The sequence below is a fragment of the Rousettus aegyptiacus genome, unplaced genomic scaffold, assembly GCF_014176215.1.
Source record: "Rousettus aegyptiacus isolate mRouAeg1 unplaced genomic scaffold, mRouAeg1.p scaffold_m13_p_1, whole genome shotgun sequence".
Taxonomy (NCBI): domain Eukaryota; kingdom Metazoa; phylum Chordata; class Mammalia; order Chiroptera; family Pteropodidae; genus Rousettus; species Rousettus aegyptiacus.
This window is the reverse complement of record NW_023416284.1, coordinates 33864012-33890426: the sequence shown is the minus strand read 5'-3', so window position 1 is coordinate 33890426 and position 26415 is coordinate 33864012. Positions and strand designations below refer to the sequence as shown.

The 26415-nt window shown below is 40.1% G+C and overlaps 1 pseudogene; it reads left to right on the top strand.

Moving 5' to 3' along the window:
• Positions 1-14765, top strand: part of LOC107497901 — a 34055-nt pseudogene extending 19290 nt beyond the window's left edge.
• Positions 14766-26415: the final 11650 nt, after the last annotated feature.

Here is a 26415-nt window from a genome sequence, read left to right as displayed (position 1 = left end):
TTTAAATTAATGACTTGTGGTCTCTTCAAATTCTAGCATATAGGCTCTTATTAATGTCCACTTTTTAAACAAATGTGGCTATGTGCTTCCTTGAGTATAAATAATTAGACATGACAACCTACAAAATGAATGGGGGACCCACTAGAGGGAGGACCCACCCATTCAATGGCAATAGAAATAATTATTTTTATCATCTTAATTAATTTGGTCCTGACGCCAGTCTATCATTCAACAAACATTGAGCACCAATTATGTGTACGATGTTTCTTTCTTGAAAGATTTTTAAATATAATCCTTATTTACAGATAAGAGCACAGAGACAGAAAAGCGATTGGCTTGTCATATGCAGAAATACGTGGAAAGGCTCAGAATCTTATCCAGAGCTGTTCACCACTCCACAACGCCTTTTACCAGTTGATAAATATTTGAGTGACTACAGTCTATGCGACAGACATCAGATAGAATGGCAGGCAGAAAGAAAAAAAGTAAGCAACCAGGTAAACTGGCAGGCAGATAAGTAGAGATAAGATAGGTCTACTGGTCTCATGAGAGCTGGCTAGATTGCTAGAGGGAAACACACTGACCTCAGGGAGAAGTGAGTGCTCACAACAGAACAGGGACAGTGGAGACAGAAAAAATGTAAAGCAAACCCACACCTCTGCTATATATTACAGCCTAATACAGAGCTTGAGTCATCAAGTAATTTAATTTTGTTTAGGATTCTCTATATAAAAGGTCAGGCTATTTTATAATGTCTACAAAAATTTTCCATTGAAAATGGCAGACTAAATGTTGGCATCTGAAGAGATAAGCTTTAGTACCTAGTAAGTTCTCTTTTGGAGCATACAATCTGATGATGTCGAATAAATGCAGCAAATGTGAACTTTCATCTATACAGGCATTTTCTAAAGGACCTATTCTATCTCAGGCTCGGGACTAGGTGCTGGGGAAGGCACAACTTTTACCTTCAAAGCTAAAAATATTTAGCACTTTTTACCTTTGACGTTATATATCCTTATTTACATATACACATATATACAGATTCAGCTCCAACTAGTATTGAGCACTGATAATATGCCTGACACTTTGTTGCATGCTGTTTCATTTAATTCTCCTAGAAACTCTAGAAGTTAGATAAACCTTTTCTATAAATGAAGAAACCAAGTCTTAGAGAGATTAGAGATACTGTTGAAGCTAGTGGCAGAAGTGAATGTCTAGCCCAGTCTTTTGATTTGAGCTACATTATAAGCCAGACATACTGGGAGGTGCAATGTGGAGATAAATTCAATTAACAGAAGAATCATGGTTATGTGGACTTTGTTCTTCTATAGCTCTACAGATTTGGATGTGATTATGTGCATTTATCAGCTAAATGTGCCAGCTCCGAAACACCTATCCCTTTTTGTTGGATGGAACTCTGGAGACATACAATATTTGACTAATTTGAAGGGAAAGATTTAGCAGAGGGAAATAGACAGTAGCAGCCAACCTTGATTAATTAATACACTGCTCTCTTGCTCTCAGTAAGATCTCTCTTAGAGCTGGTCCCTGTCTACTCTACTTTCCTCTGCCCTGAAAAACCATACAGCACTGCTTGCATTTCCTCTGAAGTACCATGCTGTTTCATGCCTCTGGGCCTTTGCATGTGCAGGTCCTTCTATTTGGTTCCAGCTCCTCACCTTTTCTGCTTTTTCGATTCTTCCTTTTTTGGGCATGCATTCTCCGAAGTCTATCCTGACTCTGTGAGTACAATCAGTGTTTTCCTGAATTTCCGTGCCCTGTGCTTCCTTTCACTTCCTTTGCCCCACTATATTGTAATTGCTTACCTGTCTGTCTCTTCCACAAATTCTGAGCTCTCTGAAGTTCGTAGGTCCCTAAGGAGACCTTGTTGGATTCATGTGTCTGTACCTGGTGTCTGCCGCAAAGTGAATGATCAAGAAATACTTGTTGAATAAATGTATAATGAGCCCAGAGCCAGGGTAAAGAACTGGGTTCTAGTCTCAGCTCTGCAACTAACAACTGTCAGTGAGCAAATCTATTCATTCTCTGGGCTCTGGTTTCTCTGTTTGTAATATGAGGAGGTCAGATTAAATGACCACTAAGGGTCATTCTGGCTTGAGCCTTTTCTGGTGTTAAGATGTTATGCTGTTAAGAGGAAAAGTATGAAACACTAAAGTGAGACTTTATTAACCATATGACATTATTGTCCTAACAAGAAAGTCCCCTTATTTTGGGACATCTTAAACTGTGCCAGATTTGATTTGTGTCAGGTTTGATTTCTGTTCACCCAGAAAAATAATTAGCTATAAGAAGTTCTGAGTTCTGTTCTAATCTTGCCTACTATAAAGTTCAAGGTCAAATTTGTAAAATCATCTCTACATGCATATCAGGCTCAAATAACATTTGTCAAAAGTATTAATAAAGTAATCCATTTGTAAGGCTAAGAATCTAATGGTGTAGGCAAAAGGCACAATCATACATCTATTCAGTTATTTAACAAATACTTTGGTTATTTACTCTGTGCTGGGTATCAGAACACAGTAGTAGATAAAATAGTTGTGGAACTTTCCAGTCTTGTGGGGAAGACAAACGTTACAAATTATACACATATAACTTTATCAATTATAAACTGTAAAGCACAAACTATAAAGTACTGTGACTTACATTTGCTTCACATTCTTTAAGTTATAACGGGCTTTTCACACACATGACCTATGGAAAGCCATATAGTATAGGGATTAAAAGTACAGATTTTGATGTTACATAAGTCTGGGTCCAAGTCTGGCTTATCCACTTAGAAACAAACTGGACTCTCAGATAAGTTTCTGAGCTTCACTTTCCTCATCTTTTGAATGGGGAAAAAGGACATTCATCACAGAGCTGTTAAGAGAATGTAACGAGATAATGCACGTGCCTGACATAGGGTGGCTAAACAGTAGCTATTATGATTGCACAATTTTTTGTTCTTCTTCTTCTTCTTCTTATTATTATTATTATTATTATTATTATTATTATCATCATCATTATTTTGTATTTCTCTCTTCTCCAGAGGAAAGGTGGTGTTTGAAATCAAACAGATTTAGGTTCACATCTTAGGCCCACCACTTACTAGATGCAAAACAGAACTAATAATGCCTATCTCATAGCATTGTCCAGGGGAGGAAATGAAGTGAAATTTTTAGGGAGCCACATGAGAGCTTAACACACAATAATAAATCTTTTGACTTTGGCATCAGTCCTTATCCTTTGCTGGGTCAGCTATGGGCAGGAAAGCTGTATCCATTCTATTCAAACCACAGAAACTTTAGAAAGAACCTCCTGGGGCCCCTGCCTCAGGATGGTGAGTGAGGTAGTCACTGAGACTTCCTGACCTATCTAACACTGAGATCTAGGGAGAGACAGGGGAAAACCACAGGAAGCAATCCCACCCCCTGGGCTTCATGAGGGGAGGTAGTTGAGTCATCAGATTTGAGTGACAGGAGATGACAGAGCCAGCTCAGGATGGTCTAGTTGGATGTGTGTTAATGTGGGCTTTTTTATGGGCAGTTAAGGCAATAGCCCTAGATATTGGATAGTGGGATTTGAGAAATAGACATTTAGCTGCATGGAGGAGATGAAACAAAGGCTACCCCCAGGGCCTCTTCCCTTTCAAGCTGTCAAATTGTCCTGTGACTCTGGGACAACGGTGCGCCCAGGAAGCTGGAGTCAGCAACTCTGAAGCATAAAATCAGAAAGGCACTGAATGTTTGGATGGACTGCCAGGTTCCAAACAGAATGCCTCTTTGTCTACATGCTGTCTTTGCCAAAGCAAAACAAATTTATCAGCATCTCCTTGAAACTGTAAGGGAGAGTCTAAAAAGTTTGAGCAATAAAAAAGGGTAAATGGAAATTGATTGTTCAATATCATCATTACTAATTCAAGAAGGATAAAATGCTATTGCTAATCTCTTTATTTGGTAAGCTGATTTTATTATTTTGTTTTACTAAATATGAATATGTATAAGAGCTTAGTCTCCCTAACCATATTTTTCTATCTGCTTTTATGAGAATGCCTTATGACTTTCAACGATACATCCCCATGGTGGTTTTCAGAACATAATTCTTATAGAGGAGGGTGCAATGGAGCATTAATGTAGTAATGGCTCAACTATTCGATAGTTAAGCCACTCCACATGGCACTACACAAGTGGTGAGATTCAGGCATCAAATAGGGAGGGATATATCAGGAATATTGATGTTAGTCCCTGATATTCTCTTACTGTCCCCATAAATCTTGGTCAGCCTTAGCTGCATCTTGTTGACTCTAAGAAAACACAAATAATTCCTACATATTGCTTTTTTTTCTTTACCCCATAGGTAGATGGAAAAAATGATGGGTGGAATCTAAACATAGGCAGGATTATGGTAAATTTCGGCTCACCGCAGGAAAATTTTAAAGAGACAAAGAAAAGGATAAAGGTAAATACTGGAATTCAGGAATGTACTAACTGACTAGAAAAATTCTGACTTTTATACAATTGTTTTTATCCATGATCACCAATTCATCTCTATTTCTTAGAATTAAAAAAAAAGTAGTAAATGGAGAATGAACTGCATACGAATAATAATGTCCATTTGTTGATACAGGTATTTAAAGCTAAGCCCCTAGATGCATTATAACCATTAATCTTCTGAACAACTTCATGAGATGAGTCCTGTTATGTTCTTAGTTTCACAGAGTGGCCTCAGAAAGGCTATATACACAGCTGGCAAGAGGCGGAGCTGAGATCTGATTCTAGGTTTGATTCCAGGACTACGTTCATTACCACTGGACTATTTTGCTCTCCCCAACCCTAGGATTTTTTATATAACACTGCACTTGAAGCTGGAAGAAGCACTTTTATAACCTTCAAATGTTGCCCTCCCCTAGAGCAGCTTGTTACAACGGAGAGTGGAGGAGACAGACAGACCTAGGGCTAACTCCCATGACTTGCTGACGGCATCATTTGGGCAAGTCTTTTCACTTCTCTGAGCCTTGATATTAGATGGAGCTAATAATCATCACCTGCCATGCTCATTTGACAGGCCTGCTTGTAAGAGCCAAATTATATTATGAAAGAAGGGGGAGCTCTGAGGGCAAGGTCTACAAGTAAGGGTTTTTTGTCCGAGGAAGCGTTTGTCCTATGAATAGAATTCATTGATCGTCTCCTGGAGTGATTTCCCATCTTCTCTCTCCTGGCTACCATTATGAATCTCATTCTTATGTTTATTAAAGGAGAGAATTACAAACCGGCTTGAACATTTCAAATCTCATTTAAATCCACTCTGGAAATTTGGTTCCAGGGAGAGAAAATTGGAGACAGAGTGACCCATGGGACATGGGCTTCTTCGTGGCTCTGAAGGTAATCTGCACAGCCGCCCATCTCCTCTCAGTGTGATTTCTTGGTTGTTGCTCCTCACATATCCCACTTAGGTTCATTAGGTTCCTCCTGATTGTCTAGAAGGGAAAGAATGAGGCTCAGAGAGAGGGAGGATTGTTTTGGGCTACAGAGCATCATTAGGAGAGCAGTGATTCAAAGCTTGGCCTTCTGCCTATGCATTCAGTGCTCTTCCCTTGTGCCCACTCCCTCCTCCACAGAAGTCTTTTCTAGCTACCTTAACCTTGTTAGAAGTGTTTGGGGAAAGTAAGCATACACTTTAAAACACAGACAACTCCTAATGCAGTATCAGATGTGAAAGTGCTTAGCCAGAGTCTGGCGTGCAATAAAGGTCAAGACACCTGAATCAGGACTTGTGACCCTTCTGTGCAATTTAACACGTATTTATTGAGCATTTCTTTTATGTCTGACCTTGTCCTAGACACTGAGAATATAAAGATGCCCCTGCTCTCAGGAGCTTAAAACTTATTCAAAGAGACAGAAATAAACCTAGCTGCAGCCTAGTGTGACCCAAGCAAGTACAGAGAGCTATGGGACCATGAAGGTAGGACCCTCACGAAGCATAAATAATGACAGCCCCTTGCATTTTATGACAGTTTACAAAGTGCTTCTCATATCTCTTACCCATTTGACTTTCAAAGGAAACCTATGAGGTAAGAATAATTATTCACATTTTGCTGATGAGAGTTAGAGTGACAGTCATAGTCATAACCAGATAGCTGGGCAGCAGCATGGAATAATGAAAAGACCACTGGCCTGGAAGACTTGGCTTATACATCTGTCATCTGTGATTATATGATTTTGGATAAGTACCTTCCCCTCTCTGGAGCTTGGTTTCTTCATCTGTAAAGTGATTTGGTTAGACTAGAAAGGTCCTGAGATCCCTTACAGCTCTCAGGAGGAAGAGGTAAAGTCTTATCATAGAGGCTCTGGAATTAGATAAACTGGTTGCTTATCTAATTGATCCTGGACAAGTGAAATAGCCTCAATAACTTCATGATAGAGTGGTGATATTATTAGAGTCCACCTCATGGGGTTATTATGAGGATTAAGTGCAGCAATACATATAAATGAAACATATTGCTTGTAAAGAGGAAATGTTCACTAAATGTTAGCAATGGTTATTAGTTGTTCTAAGAGGCGGTGTTGGGCCTGTTTCTACCACAGCAGCTGAGCATGGCAGAGCCTGATTCTGGCTACCTGGGGGGCCTCAGAAGAAACAGGGCCTTGTTTTGTAAAGCTACAAACCATATTCAAGTATCTTTTGAACATCAGAGGCAGTGTGCTTGCTATAAGGGAAAGAAAGAATCAGACAAACATGGCTTAAAATCCCAGTTCTTTATTAACCACTTCCCCATGACTCAGACTTCTAATTTATAAAGTAGAGATAACATCCATTTTGCAGGGATGCTCTGAGGCTTGAATAAGATGTGTGTAATCTATCCAACACAGCACCTGGCACACAGTAAGTATGTAAGAAAATACCAGAGATTGGTGAGACTAAGTGCTGAGTCTCTCTGTTCTTGATACATAAGCCTAAAAATTCTATGCTGTCTGCTTCCAGGTCTCCAGACCAGCAAAGATGCCAAATTTTATGCCCTCTCAACCAGGTTTAAGCCATTTAGCAATGAGAATGAGACCTTGGTGGTTCGGTTTTCAGTAAAGCACGAGCAAGGCATCGATTGTGGTGGCGGGTACGTGAAACTCTTTCCTGCCACCCTGAACCAGGAGGAATGCATTCGGAATCTGAGTATTACATCATGTTCAGTAAGCCCTCTGATAGCAGTTATCAGCCCTGTGAGGTCTTAATGAGAACCACCACAGATGGCAAAAAGGCTCATGCTGCCCTGGAACAGGAAATTCCTAATGTGATAGCTCCATCCCCCTATGTTGTAGGGTACTTCAAAGACCTGAAAAATAGCAACTCTAAACATAATGTTAATATAAATAAACCAAAGACATGGAGAGTCACATGGTATTAATAAGGTTATAGTACAGAGAGACATTCTCCTGTTTTTAGAAAAGGAGACAGGGGCCATAGACTGTGTAGACACTTTCAAATGTACCTGTTACAACAAGGCTTTATGCTTTGAAAGAGGTTTCTTCCCTCAGTGAGAGAAAGGCACAGGAGGGCAGGGATCACCTTTATTGAGCACCTGGGTGTTGCATCCGTAATCTCCATATGTCACTAGGATTCCTTGGGGCAGTCCAGCTCTTACTTAACTCTAGTTTTAATGTGGTTGCTATTAAAAGACTGACAAACAACAACTAATCCAACTCCCAAAGCACTAATGAAGAATGTGGACTTTACTGAATGTTTTTGTACAAAGTCAGAGGAAAGGGTATAGTACACGTCATACAGCAAAATTTCCTTAAAATTCTCTCTAAAAGTTTCTTTCTTTTCCCAGGGAGCTTCAGATCTTTCTCTTCAAAGCCTTGACAAAATCCTCCTCTTAAACCTCTTTGCCCTTTTTCTGACTGCATCTCTATTCTTTCTTTCTTATCTTTCAATTGCTTTCATACAGGGAGCTATACAGCACTCTGGGTGTCTAAAACGTGTGTCTTTGCCCATCTCTGTTTTTTCATTATCCATGCATCTAACAAGGAGTTTATACTGATGTACACTGTAATTGTAGTAGGGAAATTGAAGTAATTTTTAAATGTAATTTTCTTTCTTTTCATGTGAATATTATTTATTCAATGCTCAAACAACACAACAAATTTGGGCTCTTGTCATCTCCATTTTACAGATGAGGAAACAGAAGCAAGAGATTTGCCAAAGTTAAGTAAGTGGGAAGCCAGAATTTGAACCCAGTTTGTCTGACTATAAAGCCGGTGCTTTTTCTACTCCACCCTCTCACCTTCTGTTTGATGGGGGCACAGGCTTGTGAATAGTTTTCTAAAAAGGCAAGATGAAAGACATACTTTTTAAAAAGTTTTGGTGAAGTGCTATGAGATCATAAAAGATGTCATGACTCAGCCGAATTGGGGGACTTTGAGAGGAGGTATTAATTGTTCTTTGAAGAATGAATTATATTTTAATATGCAGGGAAGGAGATGAAGGAAACATAATGAGGGTCAAGGAAACAGTGTGTGCAAAAGCTCAGAGGAATGAAATTCAAAGGCAAGCGGAAAAATAGTGAGACCAGTATGTCTAGAGCACATCGTGTGTGTGTGTGTGTGTGTGTGTGTGTGTGTATTTAGGATAGTCAAAGAGCAATCACATGGGAGGTGAGGTTGAAAAACTAGGTTAAAACCTATTCTTAGACCATTGTCAGGTTAAGCTCTCTAAGCTCAGAGCCACAGATCAACCATTCCCTCTAAAGTTTTCACAAAGCAGAAAGAGCCCAGAGGGTTTTTCTAGGTAAGCTTGAGTTTAAATCACAGCGATGCTCCTTATTAGTTGTTTGCCCTTGAGCAAGTTGCTTAACTTTTCTGAGCCACAATTTTCCCAGTTAAAAGTGAAAAATAGTAACACCTATCATCTTGATAAATAGTCCCTTTATTAAATTCTCCCCAAACAATCCTAAACTTGAGCATGTGATTTCCTATTGGTACTCTGATTAATACACAGACTATGTCTATCTTGGCCTTACACCAGGCAAACGCCTAACAGTGATTTAAAATAGTGCGTTGGGGTTTAATTTCCAGGCCCTGACATCTGTGGCTTTGGCAACAACAATGTACAGGTCATCCTTCATTACCAAGGGAAATATCATGAGAACAACAAGACCATCAAATCCAGGATGAGTGTGTGGGCTGGTCATCAGCCTGGGGAGAAGAATAAGCATTTAAATGTATGTTATCTCATTTAATCCTCACAAAACCCCTGTAAATGAAGCACTCTTATCTCTATTTTACAAATTAGAAAATAGACCTAGAAAAATGCTGTAAATTAGAGGAGTTCACATAGGAACAGTTGATTCAAAAGTCTAGGAAAGACATATAAGGTCCTCTCTTGAAACAACATTTGGTATGGCCCCGTTCCCACTGCTAAATATTGGAAGTGATGGGAGAGGTGGGGAATGTTTGGCTTAAAAATGGGGTGTGGATTTATCTTCATAATATCAGAATAGAGAGACAGGTAGGCTGGAGAATAATAGCTGGATTTCATCGGTGACTCAATAGGCATTCACCAAATGCCAACTCTGTGCTGAGCCTTGGGCTGGGAATTGAGTGAGCTACACAGAACTAACAGTCCAGTGAAGGTAAGAGCAAAGCAAAGGAGAGTGACCACCTCTTATGATCGAGGTCTGTAGAAACACAGAGGAGACCCCTTCCCTAATCCGGAGACTTAGGAAATACTTCCTAGAGGATGCCTCCTCTGTGCTGAGGTTTGAAAGATGACCATGAATTAGTTTTGTGAAGGAGTGTGACAATTTTAGGTAGGATTGAATTCCTGGAAGAGGTAATCACGTGAGAAAAGTCAAGAAGATTTGAGAAAGGGAGGCATTGCAAGAAGTTTGGCATAAGCAGAGTGCCGGGGAGAGGTAGGAACTAAGTCTAGAGAAGCCTATAGGGCCTAGGTCATTGGAGGTCTTATGTGCAGGAGCAAGGCCTTCTCTATTAGAACTGCACAGGGGCTGTATATAGCTCCTCTTCTCTCCTCACTGTAGAGGCTCCCTAAGGTCTTCCTCTAGGCTAGGCCTTATGCTAGAAGCTGCAGACACAACAGAGGAATCAGACATGGCCAATGAGAAACTTACAATCTAGCAGGATGGACAGAAAAAAATAGACAAGATCAGAGAATGACCAGAGCTATGATGTGGAGAAGGATGAGAACTAGAGGAAACCAAAGGAGTGTGAACTTAGGAGTATGAGACCCAGAGTCTCTATTGGGTTAACCAGAGAAATAGGATGAGAGATATGGTGAAGTGTGTTTGTGATTATGTAAGGGGTAGCATTCAGACACTGAGGATCTGTTTTAGGTGGTGCATTTAATGCTTGATATCTAAAGATATCCAACATGGAACTCAAATATTCTCCATTCCCTTTCTAGATCAATAAAGACACTCACCTATATACTCTGATCATTTGCCCCAATGCTACTTGTGAGGTCAAAATGACAAAAAGCTAGTAGCAGCTGGTGATCTTAAAAATGGTTGGAACTTCTTGCCTTTCAGGAAGATAAAAACTCCCATCCCCGAAAACCAAGGAAATGGCATGAACATGGGCAAATAGAGGATCCTGAAGACACAAAACCTGAGGTCAGAGGGTGTTTGGCTGGGAAGCAGGTGTGGGAATGGGAGAAGGAGGTTGGGAACAATGGAGTAGAGACTGGAGGTATCAATCACTCAAGAAGGTGTCCAGCTAAATACTGGTGCCCAAGGAGGCACAGAGAGAAGAGGGAAGCAATTCGAATTTGCTAAGGATCTATTGATCCTTCTAGTAGCCTTTGTGAGCAGTGTGAGATGATCTATATTTTATGGATAAGGAAAGACACTTAGAAAACAAAGCGACTTGCCCAAGCAGATATGCATTAGAACCAAGATTTGAGCCTGGGTCTCTTTTTGACAACAAGGTATTGTTAGAGTGTGTGGATTATATTCATTGTTCCATTATCATTTACTGGAAAGCTGTACTGCATATAGCTATGAGTAGGATAATCTAGTGACTGAGAATCCTCCTGGGATTCCGAATCTAGTCGGAGATGCAGACAACTACATTTGGTGAAGATCACACTGTGTAATTTGTCCTGGGAGTACAAAAGAGGCTCCTAACCCAGCCTGAGCTAGGATGCAAACAGTGGTCTGGGAAGGATGGAGGCAATCCTTGAGTGATTGGGTTAACCTTGGAGTTGGAAATAGACTCTGAGGTCAGACAGATACGAGTTTGAATCTGAGCTCCACCATTTATTAAATGTGAGACTTAAATCTACTAATAGACCTTGGGCAAGGAGCATTACTACTATGAAAGTCAATTTCACAAACAGAGATTATTATAGTACCTATGCAAAGGCTGCTGTGAAGAGTCAATGAGCTATTTATACATAATATAGTTCCTGGTATACAGTGAGTCCTTAATACATAGCATTTAAATGTTAATAATGTACTGAATTTCAAACAGTGAATTCATTAGAGCAAAAGAAGTGGGAAATTGGGATGGAGGGAGACATTATAGACTTAGAGAGTAACAGGAACAAAGGCTCAACAGTTAGGTGGGAAGTGACATGGTTGTGTGAAGAACTGAAATTGGCAGTTTAGTATTTTAAGAGCATAAAGTTCAGGTAAAGAGTAGTGAGAAATGAGGTTGGAATGGTCTGTTGTCTAGGTCAGGGGTCCCTAACCCCCAGGCCGCTCACCAGGATTGGTCAGTGGCCTGTTAGGAACTGGGTCGCACAGCGGGAGGCGAGTGAATGAAGCTTCATCTGTATTGGCAGCCACTCCCCAGTGTTTGCATCACCATCTCAGCTCCACCTCAGATCATTAGGCATTAGAATCTTATAGAAGCACTGGTCCCGGGTGCCAGAAAGGTTGGGGACCACTAGGCTAAGTCATGAAGGGCCTTACCTGCTATGTTGCTACTCCACAGGTCAGAGTAAGGTCAGCCTCATGCAGAGGAGATGCTCAAGGCTCAGCAAGGGGCAGCACGGGACCCAGAAGCTGGAATCCAGTCCCAAAGGAGAAGCCTGCAGAGAGGCGGCAGTGGCCCACCCATGTGTAAAGGGCTCCAATCGCAGGGGGAGGAAAGTGTGGTCAAGGTATTAAGGTGTAGTGTCTGGGCCTTTAACACCATGGAAGAATTAAGGGCTAGGTTTTTTCCAGGCCTGGCAGGCTTGGGGCACAAGACTTACCTCCTGGTGAGGACCATGCACCTGATATAGTCAGGGTTGCCTGAAGGCTGGGGGGAAAAGGGAGAGGCTGCAGGACACTATGCTTTCTGCAGAGTAAACCTGGAGGAGATGGAAACTAATTAGGTAGGCAGGGCTCTATCAAGACAACAGCCTCCAGGATAGGCTACAGACTGTTAGTTTCAGGAATCACAAAGCAGCCGAGTTGCCCAGGAACTAGGGAACTTTCCCAGTGTTACCAAACTCAAGGAATTCATTTTGTCTGCATGTGTCAAAACCAAGAGAGACATGGATGGGGGTTTGCAGCAGAGAAAGTAGAAGTTTATTTAAGGAAATGTTTCCATGCCTGGAGACACAGGTGACCTAGCACTCAAAGACCTGGCTCCTCGATGGCCTCTAGGGGATAGGTTACATGGAGGAAAACTCATTAGTCACGGTAGCTGAAGGAGTTGGGGTCACGGGCATTACTGAGTGGCAGGGGCTAGGGTAGGAAGCAGTTGATCATTGCATCGGGTCCTAATGTCAGTCACGGTGTAGTTCTGTCTGGCTTCAAGGAGATGCCAGTACAGTCCTTCTGCCTTCATGGGTGTGGAACTGCAAGATGTTATCTTTAGTTTGACTCAAACTCTGTTTCTGTGGTCAACAGGCTGAGGTTTTGTTCCTAAGACTGTTCCATGCTGACCTAAGAGCTTGACGATTAAGGGAGTGGTCATACAGATATGCAGAAGGATAAAAGAAAAGAAGCAAGTGAGTACAAGCCCAGTTTGAATCAAGGAGAGAGAAGAGAAAAAGTCATTTTAAAAAGTGAAGATTTGCACTGTTACACTAGTCGCAATGCTGTTGAATGACTGTGAGTCTAGTAGGTTGGGTATCGAAGCCTTCAATTTGTCTAGGTAAATGGTCAGCACCAAGATGAACTGCCAGGTAGACAGCAAACCTTTGGAGGCTCCACAGCAGAAAAATATGAAAGTTAGGTAGGCTGTTTGTGACTGTCTTGGGAAATAAAAGGGTCCTGAGGTACAAGAGAGGACTAATGCAAGTCTGGGAACATGCGGGGGTACAAGGCAGGTGACCAAGAGAGGCCTTCAGAAAGAAGGACCCAGGCTAAAAGACCTGTTCTGACAATAGGGGCACATGACTGGGGGTGAAGGAGGATCAGAAATAAATTCCCACCCTGTTTGAATTTAAATTATTCAAGGTCAGCGTGGTAGTGAACTTTAGGAAGAGCTGGACTTGCTTAAAGGCTTTTTGTCTCTTGTATTGGGTTTGTTTGCCAAGTTCTGAACTGGGCTTTCATAGGGGTGAGGACAGGAGAGTGGCAAGAGTAGGGAATCAGGTCCAGCCTGACTACTCTGCACCCCAGTTTTACCCCAGCCCACCCATCTGTCCTCATTTTGTTTTGGAACTGGGAGGACTTTGAGTACATCCCAAACTCAGATGCCAAGAAGCCAGATGACTGGAATCAGGCGAGGGATGGGGAGTGAGAAAGGCGGTTGATACCAAACCTGAAGTATGAGGTGAGGGGGTCTCTCCTTCTAAGAGGTGTGAAAAATAAGACAAGAGATGTAACTTTTAACTTACAAATCAGAAGCCAAAATCCTGTGGTTGTAACTCCCCCATGTCCCCCTATCCCCACCCTGCCACATGCACACAGAATAAGACTGTAGCCTCATCTGAGCTGTGCCTACCTGGGAGAGGGTGGGCTGGTGAAAGTCAATGCTGGGAAGCAGAGGCCCAGGCAGCCCTAGGCGATGGGTTTGTTAAGGGGGGTGGAAAGTAGCCAAAGGAACATAGAATAGGAAATGATCTGCAGTCAGAAACTGAAGTTTCAAGAATGTTCCTGAAAGGGAAAGCATAGCCCATGAATGAACCAAAGATTTTTGGGGGGATGGCGGGGGAGGATAACCTCTTTTTAAGGTCTAACTCCTGACCTCATGTCAGAAGCTAGAAGGAAGTTAAGGGATCAGCTATCAAATGATCCAGAGATAAAACAGACTGAAACAAGCATGATTTTATTGGGCCACAGCTTCCTGTGCTACACACCAGGAAGAGAACAGCCCCAGGAGCTGGAGTCCTTAGATGAAGTTCCCTGGGAAGCTACAGTTTCTTAACTTCATGAAAAAATTTATAAAGAGAGATGGGACCAGAATTGGTCTCTGCTACCTTGTTTGGCTCCCTCTGGATAGAAAGAGGAACTTGGAAAAATCTTGTGCATTAACTCAGAGAAAAGAAAAGAAGTTCCAGGAATCCTGCTCTGAATCCTTATGCCTTAATACACAACTGTCTTTATAAATTGATTGGTCTTTCTGATTGCATGAGAAGAATGGAAAAATACTAATGCCATGTTTACCCTTTGGTTCTTTGCTTAGGGACAATGGAAACCTCAGATCACTGACGATCCGAATTATCAGGGGGAATGGTTTCATCCAGAAATAGACAATGCTGAATATAAGCTCGATCCCACCATTTGTCACTATTATAATACCAGTGTTCTTGGCCTGGACCTTTGACAGGTAAAGCTCTCTGGGTTCAGAGCCACTGATCAACAGTCCCTCTAAACTTTCTACAAAGTGGAAAGAGCTCCAGACTGGAAATCAGAAGCCTTGAATGAGTCTTGATCTATCTAAGACTCAAACTGCTTATCTTTAAGATGGAGCTAATCATATTCATCTTAATAATTACAATAGCTAAAATTTATTGAGTTCCTATCATGTATCAAGTACTATATTAGAGACTTTGCAAATGCCATTTAATTCTCACTATAAAATCTCCTGTTTCTAAATGTGAAAATTGAGGTTCAGAAAAGTTCAATAATTTGCCTGAAGACATGGCTGGTCAGCAGAAAAGCTGAGATCCAAGTGCAGGCCTCTGTGAGACCAAATTCAAGGTTCCCATACTTAACACTGCTATGCTGGTCCTACGTGATTCTTGGGGGTGGTTCTGGGGATAGAAGGGAATCAGAGATGTCATAGAACTTGAAAATATTAAAATCCCAGACAGATGTTGGGGGTGATTGTCCCAGTCATGATGATAAGTCCTGACCTAGCCTCCCTCTCTTTGCCAGTCAGCTTTCCTGGCTCTGATGGGAAGCGAAAGAGGAAGGCTCAGATACCTCGGCCCTCCTCGAGTTGTTCCCTCTATCCCTCTCTTCCCTGAGACATGTTAATTTAAAATGGGAATGATTCTTCCGCTACTCTGGAGAAAAGAGAGTACTTTAAGCCCTGTCCCAGAATGAAAGCTTTAGCCCAGGAGGCCTCTTAGAAATTGTAATCTACATAGTCTTAGAATTCCCTTGGAGAGGAGGGGAATTCACTTTTGTTAAACATTGGCCTAGGATCAGTGCCTTTTCTATTCATCCTTTAATTCTCACAGTTTTGCAAACTAAGTATTATTATACCTTATTAGTACCCCATTTTATATTTGAGAGAATTGAGACTCAAATGTCAAGTAATGTTCCCAAGAACAGACAGCTAGTGTGTGATAAAAATAAGATTCAAACAAAGGTCTGTCAACTTCTAAAGTCCATGCCTTATTGACTACACCCACTATACAACAATCTCTAGAAACCATAGCCACTTGTTCTTGGGTGTATCCTGGAAGATCCCATGGCCAGGGAAATCTGTCTCTGGCCAGTGATTTTTACACATCAGGGCTCCCAAGGGTCTCTAGAATGGGTACTCCCTATTTGAAGCTCTCTTGGTTTATTCATTTTCCACTTTATTTGTTTCTACTTTCTTGGTTTCCTGGCTCAGTGAGACCAGCATAGAAATGCAAGGAGACGGTGTATATAAATTACCACATGCACAATAGGAATTCAAGAGAGAAGAAAGAAAGAAAGGTGGGAAGAAAGGAAGGAAGAAAGGGAAGGAGGGAGTGACTGGAGAGATACATTATATCTTACTTTTCTTCTTTTCTTATCTAAAGAATGTGGATACAGTTTGCACAAGTTTCCATCCTTATCTCTTTTCTTTTCAACTGTCCCTTAATAAATAATAGGAACTTTCTGTATCTTGTAAAAATATGTGGTCATATTAAAATGCCTGATCTGATTGTTGCCTTAAGCATTGGCTCTCTTTTTCACTGAAAACATTAAAGAACACACTTTAAACTGTATCTCTGTTCATCTACAAAATTTAAAAATTACTTGGCACTATTGCTCTGAGTTATATTAACCTCTCAGAGCAGGCATACCTTTCTATTTGAGAATTTAAATCATACGGAAGGAATGCTTCTCAAATTTAAATGTGAGTGCATATTCAAATCACTTGGGATCTTATTAAAATGCAGGTTTTGATCTAACAGGTCTGGGATGAAGCCTGAGAGACTACATTTCTAAAATTCCAGCATTATTTCTTAACCTTTTATTTTTTTTTTTCTGGTGACACAGTTCTGCATAATGCTGACATCACCCTTGCAGGCATCCTTTCCTTCTAAGTTCTAACTGGGTCTGGCACTTATAGGTCCTCTTCCGCCCTACCTACTGAGCCAACCAGCACATCCAGTTTACCACAGGGTCCCTGCACCTTGTTGAAAAAGCCTAGTGACTCTCAGCATGGAGATGTGTGGGAATTCCCTTCGCTGCCCTGCCCCAAATTTTGTTTCCAGCCATCAGATATTCTATAAACTCAGTTGCCCACATAGTCTGTCCTAGAAAGCTGGTTAACTTTCCTGCCTAGTCCCTGCCCCGTCCTGCTGTCTGTTCTGAGATCTTCATACAACCCACTCCCCCACCTCGGGTTTTTTTGTTTTTTTGTTTTTTTTTTTTTCGGCTTAGGCAGAAGTGATTACATTCTTTCATCAGGACAGAGACTGGGAGGAGATGACAGCAAAGAAAGAAAATTCTTTCTCTCACTTTTGGGACTCCTTATGATCTTTGAAGGAATAATGGCATGAAATGCAATGAATATAGCCTAGCCATGATGCAAAGCACATTGAACCCTTTAAGTCGTATGGTCTGTGTCACAGCCCTGTGAGGCTAGGAGGGTAGGACTTACCATCTCGGTTTTACTGACGAGGAAGTCAAAGGCTCAAAAAGGTGACTTGGCTTATCAAGAGCCCATAGCTATTAAGTGCCCAAACCTAAATTCTTTCCGTTTTATTATCCAAGTGGGGATAACACAGGAAAACAGGTTAACTTTCAGTCAATAAACTTTTTAGGCTTTACAGTCTAACAAAGCTCTTTCTCACATGTTCTTCTCTTCTGAGAACTGTATGAAGAAAGCAGGGAAGGTATATCCTCTTATATTTTCCAGATGGAAACATCAAGGCACAGAAAAGACGTGAGTAGACCAAGGTCACTCCCCTAATAAGTTTTAGGAAGCAAGACTGGCCCTCATGTCCTGATTCTTAGTTGGAGGCAAAGCCATGCATTTACTGTAAGGGGGTTAAGGGGCACTAAAGACAACAGGGGAGATTAGAAACATTTCTCATGGGAGTAGGAAAAATGGAAGAGGCAACAAATGAGTAGTTCTCTAACCAAGACTGCTGATGACTCAAAAGAGAAAAAAATCCCAAGTGTAAAAAATCTTTAAATTGTACAAAGAATTACTAAAATTGATTAAAATGGCTATGAGCCAAACAACAATCTCTTCAAAGTGGCTATTTTGCTGTTTATTTTTCTTTGGAGACAGGGTTGCTGGAATGATGTAAGTCAAATAAAACTCTTATTAAAAAAAAAAGAAACCTTTTTCAAACCCTGAAGAATATATGATAACTCATACTACAAACTAACTTTTGGCCACACAACTGCTCCTACACAATTAACTTACCGATTTATTTAATATACTGCTAACATAAAAACAAATTAAAAAAAAAAAGTGGAATGACCATCCCTTTGCTCCTTTGAAACATATCCAGATACCAAAAAATTATGATAACTAGTTCTGTTTTTTGAGTATTATCTGTTAGAGTCTATGCTTTAGATACGTTGCTTCTAATTCTCATGACAACATTGCAAAAAGTTATTTTCAATACTTTTCTTAGGAGGGAATAGGCTCAGAGGAGTTGAGAAACTTGTCCAAAGTCACACAGCTAGTATGTGGTTGGGCTGGTCTGTCTGCCTCCATGGCTTGTGATCTTTCTCTTCTGTTCCCTTACCATTAAATCAACAAACACTGAAATTATTATATACCAAGTATATTCACTTTTTCGTTTAATTGTAAATATTGGATATTTTTTTTTAATCCAGAAATAAGGTGAAGAATCTAAATTCTTGTCAAACCTTTCATTTTCTCGACATTCCTTTGTTTTCCTGATTATATTAGGTATTGTCTATCTAAGCTAAGGCAAGAGCCCCTGAGGAACAATTTGGAATCTAGGAGATTGACAAAAATTTATTTACAACCCTCTAATATGGTGGTCAGATGCTTGGGGAGCACAGAACCTCGGGAAGGGGGAAGAACTCACACTCACTGAACATATATAACTTTGTACTTGACTCTGTGAGCACTTGCCAAAAATTATCCCACTTAGCCCTTAAAACAACCCAGCAAGACAAATATTATTTCCATTTTCCAGTTGTAGGAACCGAGATTCAGAGAGTATATATAAACTGCCCAAGGTCACACACAGCCTTTAACACTCCTTCTGTGTCACCCTCCCTGTTCACAGTGTGGTAACCTAGAACAGGGGTCCTCAACCCCCCAGCCGTGGACCAGTACCAGTCCATGACCTGTTAGGAACTGTGCTGTATACTAGTAGGTGAGCAGTGGACCAGTGAACAAAGGCTTCATCTGTATTTGCAGCCTCTCCCCAGAGCTAGCATCACTGCCTCAGCTCTACCTCACATCATCAGGCATTACATTCTCATAGGAGCATTGGTCCCTGGTGCCAAAAGGGTTGGGGTTCACTGAATTCTAGAAGGGAGCTACTGAATCCACTTCCATTGGTTGACTTAGTCGAAGAAGGAAGGTGTTAGTGCTGTTTACCAGGTTTGAGCTCTCCTAGAACTATTTATGGATGATATTTGGGACAGTGGCTTCATGACAGTAACACCCTCTCATCCAGACTTCCTAGTTCTGCAGGAAGGTCCATTCAAGCAGGTTTGAGGCTAGCACTGGATTACCCAATGGGCAGACTAAGCTCATGATTAGAGCACCAAGAAAACATGGGCACCAAAAAATATATATATTTTTGAGAGAACTGATACTTAATATTTCTGAAGAAGCATTGAAGAGGTTATCATGAAAAAAATTATCATACTTTTTACAATTTTCAGTCTGGTTTTGTTTTGCTTTTACTTTGGGGTTATCATCTAATATTGTTTAGTCGAGGCAATATTATATATTTGTTAAGAGCATGAGTTTTAGAGCCAGATTGTTTAGGTTCAAATCCAGGCTTCATCATTTACTGGCCGCATGACCTTGGAAAGTTATTTAACCTCTCTGATTTTCAGTTTCCTCATCTATAAATTGGGAATGACAACAGCAACTGTCTTATAAGTTCCCAGCATGTAGTAACTGCTCAATATATGGTACCTATTATTATTAAACCATACATTCACTTGACAAATATTTATTGAGTACCTGTTTACAGCACTGTTATAGTTGCTGGGGACATATCAGTGAAATAAAACAGATATTTCTGCCTCTATAGAGTTACATTAAGTTAAGGGAGACCAGCAAGAAACATATAAAGAGGTAAATATATATGAATGTGATGGTGAGATAAACGATTAAGAACAATAAAGCAATAGAGAGGGCTGTGATAATGGGGGTTTTGAGCTTTTATATGGGGATGGTCAGGGGAGACTTCATGAGTAAGTGACATTTAAGAGATTTGGAGGAAGTAAGGAGGAAGCCATGCAGATATCTGGGAAGAAAAGCTTTCTGGGTAGTGAGAACAGCAAATGCAAAGTCCCTGATGTAGGAGTATAACTTGAAGAAAAATTAAGAGAACCAGTGTGACTAGAATTGAATGAGTGAGAACAAGAGTAGTTGGGGCCATATCCCAGAGTAAAATGCCATCAGAGCCATTTTTAGTAAAATGATATGCACTGGCTCACAGTTTAAGATATTACTCTGGTTGCTGTGTTGCAAAAGACTGTAAGGACTAAAAAAAGACTCTAGTGGGATAAAAGAGAAGCAGGTGGTAGTGGTGAAGGTAAAGAGAAATGGTCAGGTTCCAGATCCATTTTGAGGGTAAAATTCTCAGGAGCAATTAGATATGAAAGATGGAATTTAGGATTAAATATGGAATACAAGTGAGAGTGAACAAGAATGGCTCCAAGGTTTTTGACCCAAGTGACTAGAAGGATGGAGTTACTGAGATAAAGAATAAAAGGGGAGAAGCATATTTTGGAAGTGGGGACAGAAATGAATAACATAATTGATAAATGTTGAGTCAGATGTGATTATTGTAAATTAAAATGTCAAGGAGGCAATTGAATATGAGTCTGAAAAAGAGATGTACATTTTGCAAGTCATTGGCCTACTGGTAACACTTATAGCCCCATATAGTGGAAAATTTCTTCTGATTGTGAAATAAGAAGTAAGGTCACCAACTTAGCATGAAATTGGGAAAGATGTGTTGGAAGTTTGAAGAGAAGGTGAGAAATAGTTATCCAAGGAGGAGAGCGAACCAACCACAGATATATAGTAAGCTTACTGGCTAGCACTTGCGGGGCTCACTTGAGCTTAGTAATAACGAATTTAAACAGAGAACAATCAGCTTAGTTTTTAATGTTTTCTCTATCCATATTCTCTGCTTAGGTGAAGGCCTCAAGAATTGGATTTAACCAGGGTTGAGGGTTTACCCAAATAAGAGAGGGAAAGGAAGAGAATTGAGGATGTTCACAAGAGATTGATCACACAAAAATAAAAAAATAAAAAAAAAAGAAGAAGAAGAAGAAGAAAAGTGAGGACAGGAGTTGGTTGAGAGCTAATGATAAGGAGATTGGTTCAGTGGATTATTGTTGGTCCAGGTGGAGCTGAGGAGCTGGTGGAGTTAGTGGTCTTTGGTTACCTTTGGCAAGGGCCTTTGGAGGGTGGCAACAGATCAGTGAGTAGAGTAGTGAGAGAGAAGTGAAGAAATACAGACTTTAATGGTAGTCAGTGCTTCCCGAGCATAAGAAATTGAAGCTCAGTTGAAAGAGAGGTTTTCCTCCCCCTACAGAGGTGTCAAGCATTTGCTCCCAGCAGGATTCTAGCAGGCCCCAGCCAACTGGACATGCAGGTTCTCAATCTAACCTTGTCCCCCAAGACTGGGTAAAAGACCTTTTGGCCCAGATGCTATAGGTGAGGATTGAAGCCCTAGAGGTGTTTGTACTGTGCATCCTTTTTAAAAGGCCCCTCGGAATAGAAAAATCTGTGAAGATGGTCCTAGGGATAAAACTCTGGGGCCTGGATGAACACATAGGAAAACTCAAAAGGAGTCCTCTTTCTGACTTAATTAAAGTGTTTACTAGTCACATTTCAAAAGCAAATTCAAAGAGTTTCTTAAAGATGGTGTTACTGTGATAGTGGCATAGAAAGAAGGCCAGACTCAGAGCCAGAAAACCTGGTTTCTAATTCTAGTTCTACTACTCACTAGCTATATAGCTTGGGCAAGTTATTTAATCCACCTGGACCTCAGTTCCCTCTTCTAAAAAGTGAGACAATAACATTTACCGTGAGGAACAGAAATAATGTTTGTAGATTGTCTTGCACCAAGCTTAGCAATGCTCTAGACATTCAGTGTTTGTTGAATTAACCAATTTTATTTATGAACAAATTACACACACACTCACATATACACACATTTTCCCACCACACACATGCCGAAAATGTGTATGTAAATAAACATTATCCCAGAAATCTTTAAGAGTGTGGGAAGATGCCAGACATTTCTAAAGTGGGTTAACTGTTTATACTGTCTGTAAATTATTTCAAAATTCCACATTCTAAACAGGATGTAAACAAGTAATGGAGAGAACTGTATGAAGAATTGGAGAAAGGAAAACAGGGAGAAGCCAAGAAGCAAAGGGAAAAGGAGGAAGAAAGGGAAAGATGACATCTGGAGAACAGAAGAAAGGGAAGTGAAGAGGATTTTGCTGAGAAACCAAAAAATGGCAAACAGATGAGGAAAGATGATGCTGAAAGAGCATTTCTGGGTAAAAAGGAAGAAGTCCATGTTGATAGGAAGGATGAACTGTAACTGGATAAAAATAGTTCCACTCAGAGGCAAATAACAATGCTTAGAAGGAGAAATGTTTGTGAGGTTGGCAAAATCTGGGAGGCAAAATTTCTTGCTCTTTTTGAATGAACTCTGGATTTGTATTTCTCCCCCACCTCCTTTGCTCTTTATGACTTTGGGAAAGTCACAGAACCTCTTACAGCTTCTATTTCCTGGTCAGTGAAAAAGGAGAGATAATTCCTATTTCATGAGGTTGTTGTAGGGATTAAATGAGTTATCTGTGTAAAGTACCTGATATAAATATATAGTCGACAAGTAGTAGCTATTACCACTATTGTTATCATGGTGTTTATGAAGTTAATTGTTGGTAAATAAGCTTCTGTATGAATCTGATCCTCACTTTCAGTTTATTTGGTATATCCGGGAATTTTATTTTGTTCAAATATCTGTATTTATTAATATTTACTAAGAAATTCTTGGGGACGTATTTGTGGTTGATGATGTTTTCTTCTTGCAGATGTACCAACCACTTAAAAACAGACTTCTTAGCATAAAGATACTTTTTAAAAGTCTTTTTCCTTCTTTGCTGTTTTCTGCCCTAATTTTTAATTGATTATTACTTGTTTGCAGGCTTGCTGGTCTTATCTTTATCTTTTCTGTACCACCTGCTCACAACATTATTATCATATACATTCATGTAGCTCTTTACAGACTACTAAAGCATTTTCCCATAACTTTGAGGAGCTCCTACATTGTGCTCACTTAACCCTCATAGCAGCCATTGTAAGGACGCCATCATTATCTTTCTTTTACAGATGCAGAAACTGCTCAGAGTGGGAAAGTAACCTAACTTTCCTGTGCCTCATTTTTCACATTTGTGAAGTGGGGTTAATAATGGGACCCACTGCAAACTCAGCTGTGAAGATTAAATGCTGACTCCTTCCTTCTTTCGTTTTACCAGAAGTACACCAAGGACTAATTCCAGTCTAGCTGGTAAGTCAGGCCCAGACATAGCTGTCATATGATAGCTCAAGGTTGCAAATAGTAGGTGCTCAATAAGTATTAGTTGAAATCACGAACAAAACTCTGGGTGGTGGTTTCAGGGAAGATGTCATGAAGGAAGTGACTTTTAAGCCAGATTTTGTAGAATAAATAAGAGTCTGTCTAATGGAGAAGGGAATGTGTGGATCAAATTTCAGAGCCAAAGAGTAGGGCACCCAGATTACAAGAGGTGATTGGTGAGGTCAGGGAGGAGCTACGAAACTCTCTTTTTTCCTGAAGGTTGATGACTAGTGTAGTTTCTGGGCCTTAAAATCTTTGGAATGTTCTGGTTTGGGAAATTTGCCTTTGCAGGAGAGGCAAACTTTACCTTCTTGGGGTCATTGACTGGATCTGAGAATCTAAACTGATTAACAGGAGAAAAGCACACAGATTTATTTAATAAAAGTTTCGTGTGTCACAGGAGCCCTCAAAAGGAAATAAAGACTCAAAGTAGTGGCAAAACCTAAACGGTTTTATTACTAGATAGAACAAAGAGAGGCAATTGTGGAAAACAACTAAAATATACAGGGAGGCTAAAGGAAGATAAGAATTATTTAACAAGGTCTGTTTGTGCAGAATTCTCTGTCTCAACTTTCCATCCTTGATGATAAGAATGTTTCTTTCCTGGTATATGAAGGGAAGCTCTCACATGGGAGTTTTCAGGCAGAAAAGGGGATAGCAGAGTGCTCCTTTTTTATCTGCTGTTTTTCAAGTGCTTTTAGCCGAAAATAATCTTTATGCCAAAGTGGCATTTTGGGGGGTGGCGTATTTTGGCATCCTTCACCTTCATACTTGCTTCTATAAGATAAGAATCTTCCTGTCGTAAAAAAGAGCAAGGCTTCAGGTGCTGACTCTGAACATTGTTGTCTTGGAGCTGGAGGGCTGGTAGGTAGGGTGATCTATACTTTAGGGGTGTCAGACCGATATGGGCATTGTTTACTACCAATGTCTGCTCTGATTGGTCAGGCATATGTTCTACCAATTGTTGCATATTTTCAAATATCACCAGATAAAGATACTGAATTCATGCAGAATAAGGATTCGTTTGAATTTTTAAAGCTGCTGTTTTTATCTTTGTTAAATTCTGTTTTACTTTTATTTTGATAGATTGTACAAATATTATTTCAGAAATTAAGGTAATTTTAACAAGAAAAAAATTCATGAATAGTTCCACCCATTCTACACCTGAACTGAAATCGTAATCTGACAAGATTTTTGCAATCTGTGAGGTCAATCATGGGTTGCCTCACCTTAAAAAAAAAAAAAATCCAATTAGTGAGATTAATCTATTTGCATTTAATGTAACTATTATATGTTAGGATTTAGTCCTACCATCCATTTATTATACATTCTTTTTATTTTTAATCTTCATTTCTGCTTTCCATTGGCTAAGATGAATTCTCTTCTGTGGGTTTAAAATTTATACGTAATATTTTCTTTTTGTGATGGCAGCCATTAACTTCAGACTCATACCTTCCATCTCAAAAATTTGAACAAAAGGCCCCCAAAATTTCTAAGCTTGAGGCCCAAAGATCTGATGTATCATGTGCATGTATTGATCCAATCACTTGCTGAGGTGGGAGGTGTTTGATCTCCAAAGGAAACACAGGGTACAGTTACCAAAAGAAGGGAGAATGGCATCTGGGAGACTACATATGGGATAACAAAATATGTCCATTTTTTCATATTAAATAAACTTCTTTGAGTCTCAGTTTCTTCATCTGTGAAATGGCAATAATAATACTTACCCCAAAGGGGTGGTATGAAGAGCAAATTGGGTAATAGATATTAACATTTCTTGTGAATTATGAAGTGCTGTACAAAGATTAGTTATTATTCTTGCCCTTGCATTCCTCACATGACACTACCATCATTTGTTTAGGTGTTGATATTTATCTGTACTGCTACCTGGGGAAGTACCATCCTAGCCAGCATTTCCCCCATTGTGCTGATGCACGTAGATTTGATTTTCCTTTCCCAAGAATAATGAATGGGCATGATATCAGGATCATAAAAGGATCATGTTTGACTTGAGAGTTAGTTTCCATCCAAAGAATCCTAAAGCTGCAGGGCAGGGTAACTTGCTAGTAGACTTGCCAGACTGCACACAACTGAAAGCTTGGGGCAATGGTACCAAACTGGGCTCCCATTCCTTCTCTACCTCAAATTAGATGTGTGAACTTAGCTAGATCACTTCAACTCTACGAGCCTGAAAAATGGAGGTCATAAAAAAGATCTACATTTTAAAGTTGTGGTAGGATTAAGTATTATACGTAAAATACCTTGGCCTTTGAGAAAGTCTTAAGCTTGTCAGACACAGATTCAAATCTCTTTATTGATTACTTTCTGGTTTCTATTCTGCCACATTATGGCTAGGTTGAGTGTAGATTTTCTTATCTCTGAAGTTCATTGAATTTCTCTGTTTCCTTAGAGAATAATTGTTGTTCACTCAAGGCCTGATGTCTTCAGAATTTGGATGAGGAATACTTACCAGCAGGATAGTTTTATAAGAGAGATCTTGTTCTTCATAGGTAACTGGAGTTGATAATTCTGGTTCTTTTCACATACGAAGGATTTAGAGTCAGACTAAACTGCAAGACTGTGTGTACCTGCTATGTTTACTGGAATAGGTTCTTCTACATGATTGTTCGTAAACCTATAATAATCTCATGAATTAGACAACAATATCCCCATTTTACTGATAAGGAAACAGAAGACCACATAAATTAAGTCACAGTTGATAAGAAAAAAGGATATGTAATGTAAGGATGATGGATTTTGGAGTCAGGCAGATCTAAATTAGGATCCCAGCACTGCCATTTATTTACTAGATCTCAAACTTTGGTCCAGTAACCTAATCCCTTGAGTCTCAGTTACAGTTCTTCATCAGTAAAGTGGGGATTGTGATAATATCTGCCTCATTTAAATGTTGTGAAGTTGAATTGTGAGAGTATATGCAAAGCAGAGTGCCTGGCATGTGGTAAGTGCTCCATAAATACTTAGATACTTGATAAGTGTACTGGGAGCCCAGAGCCCACATATAGTGCTGCCTTATAG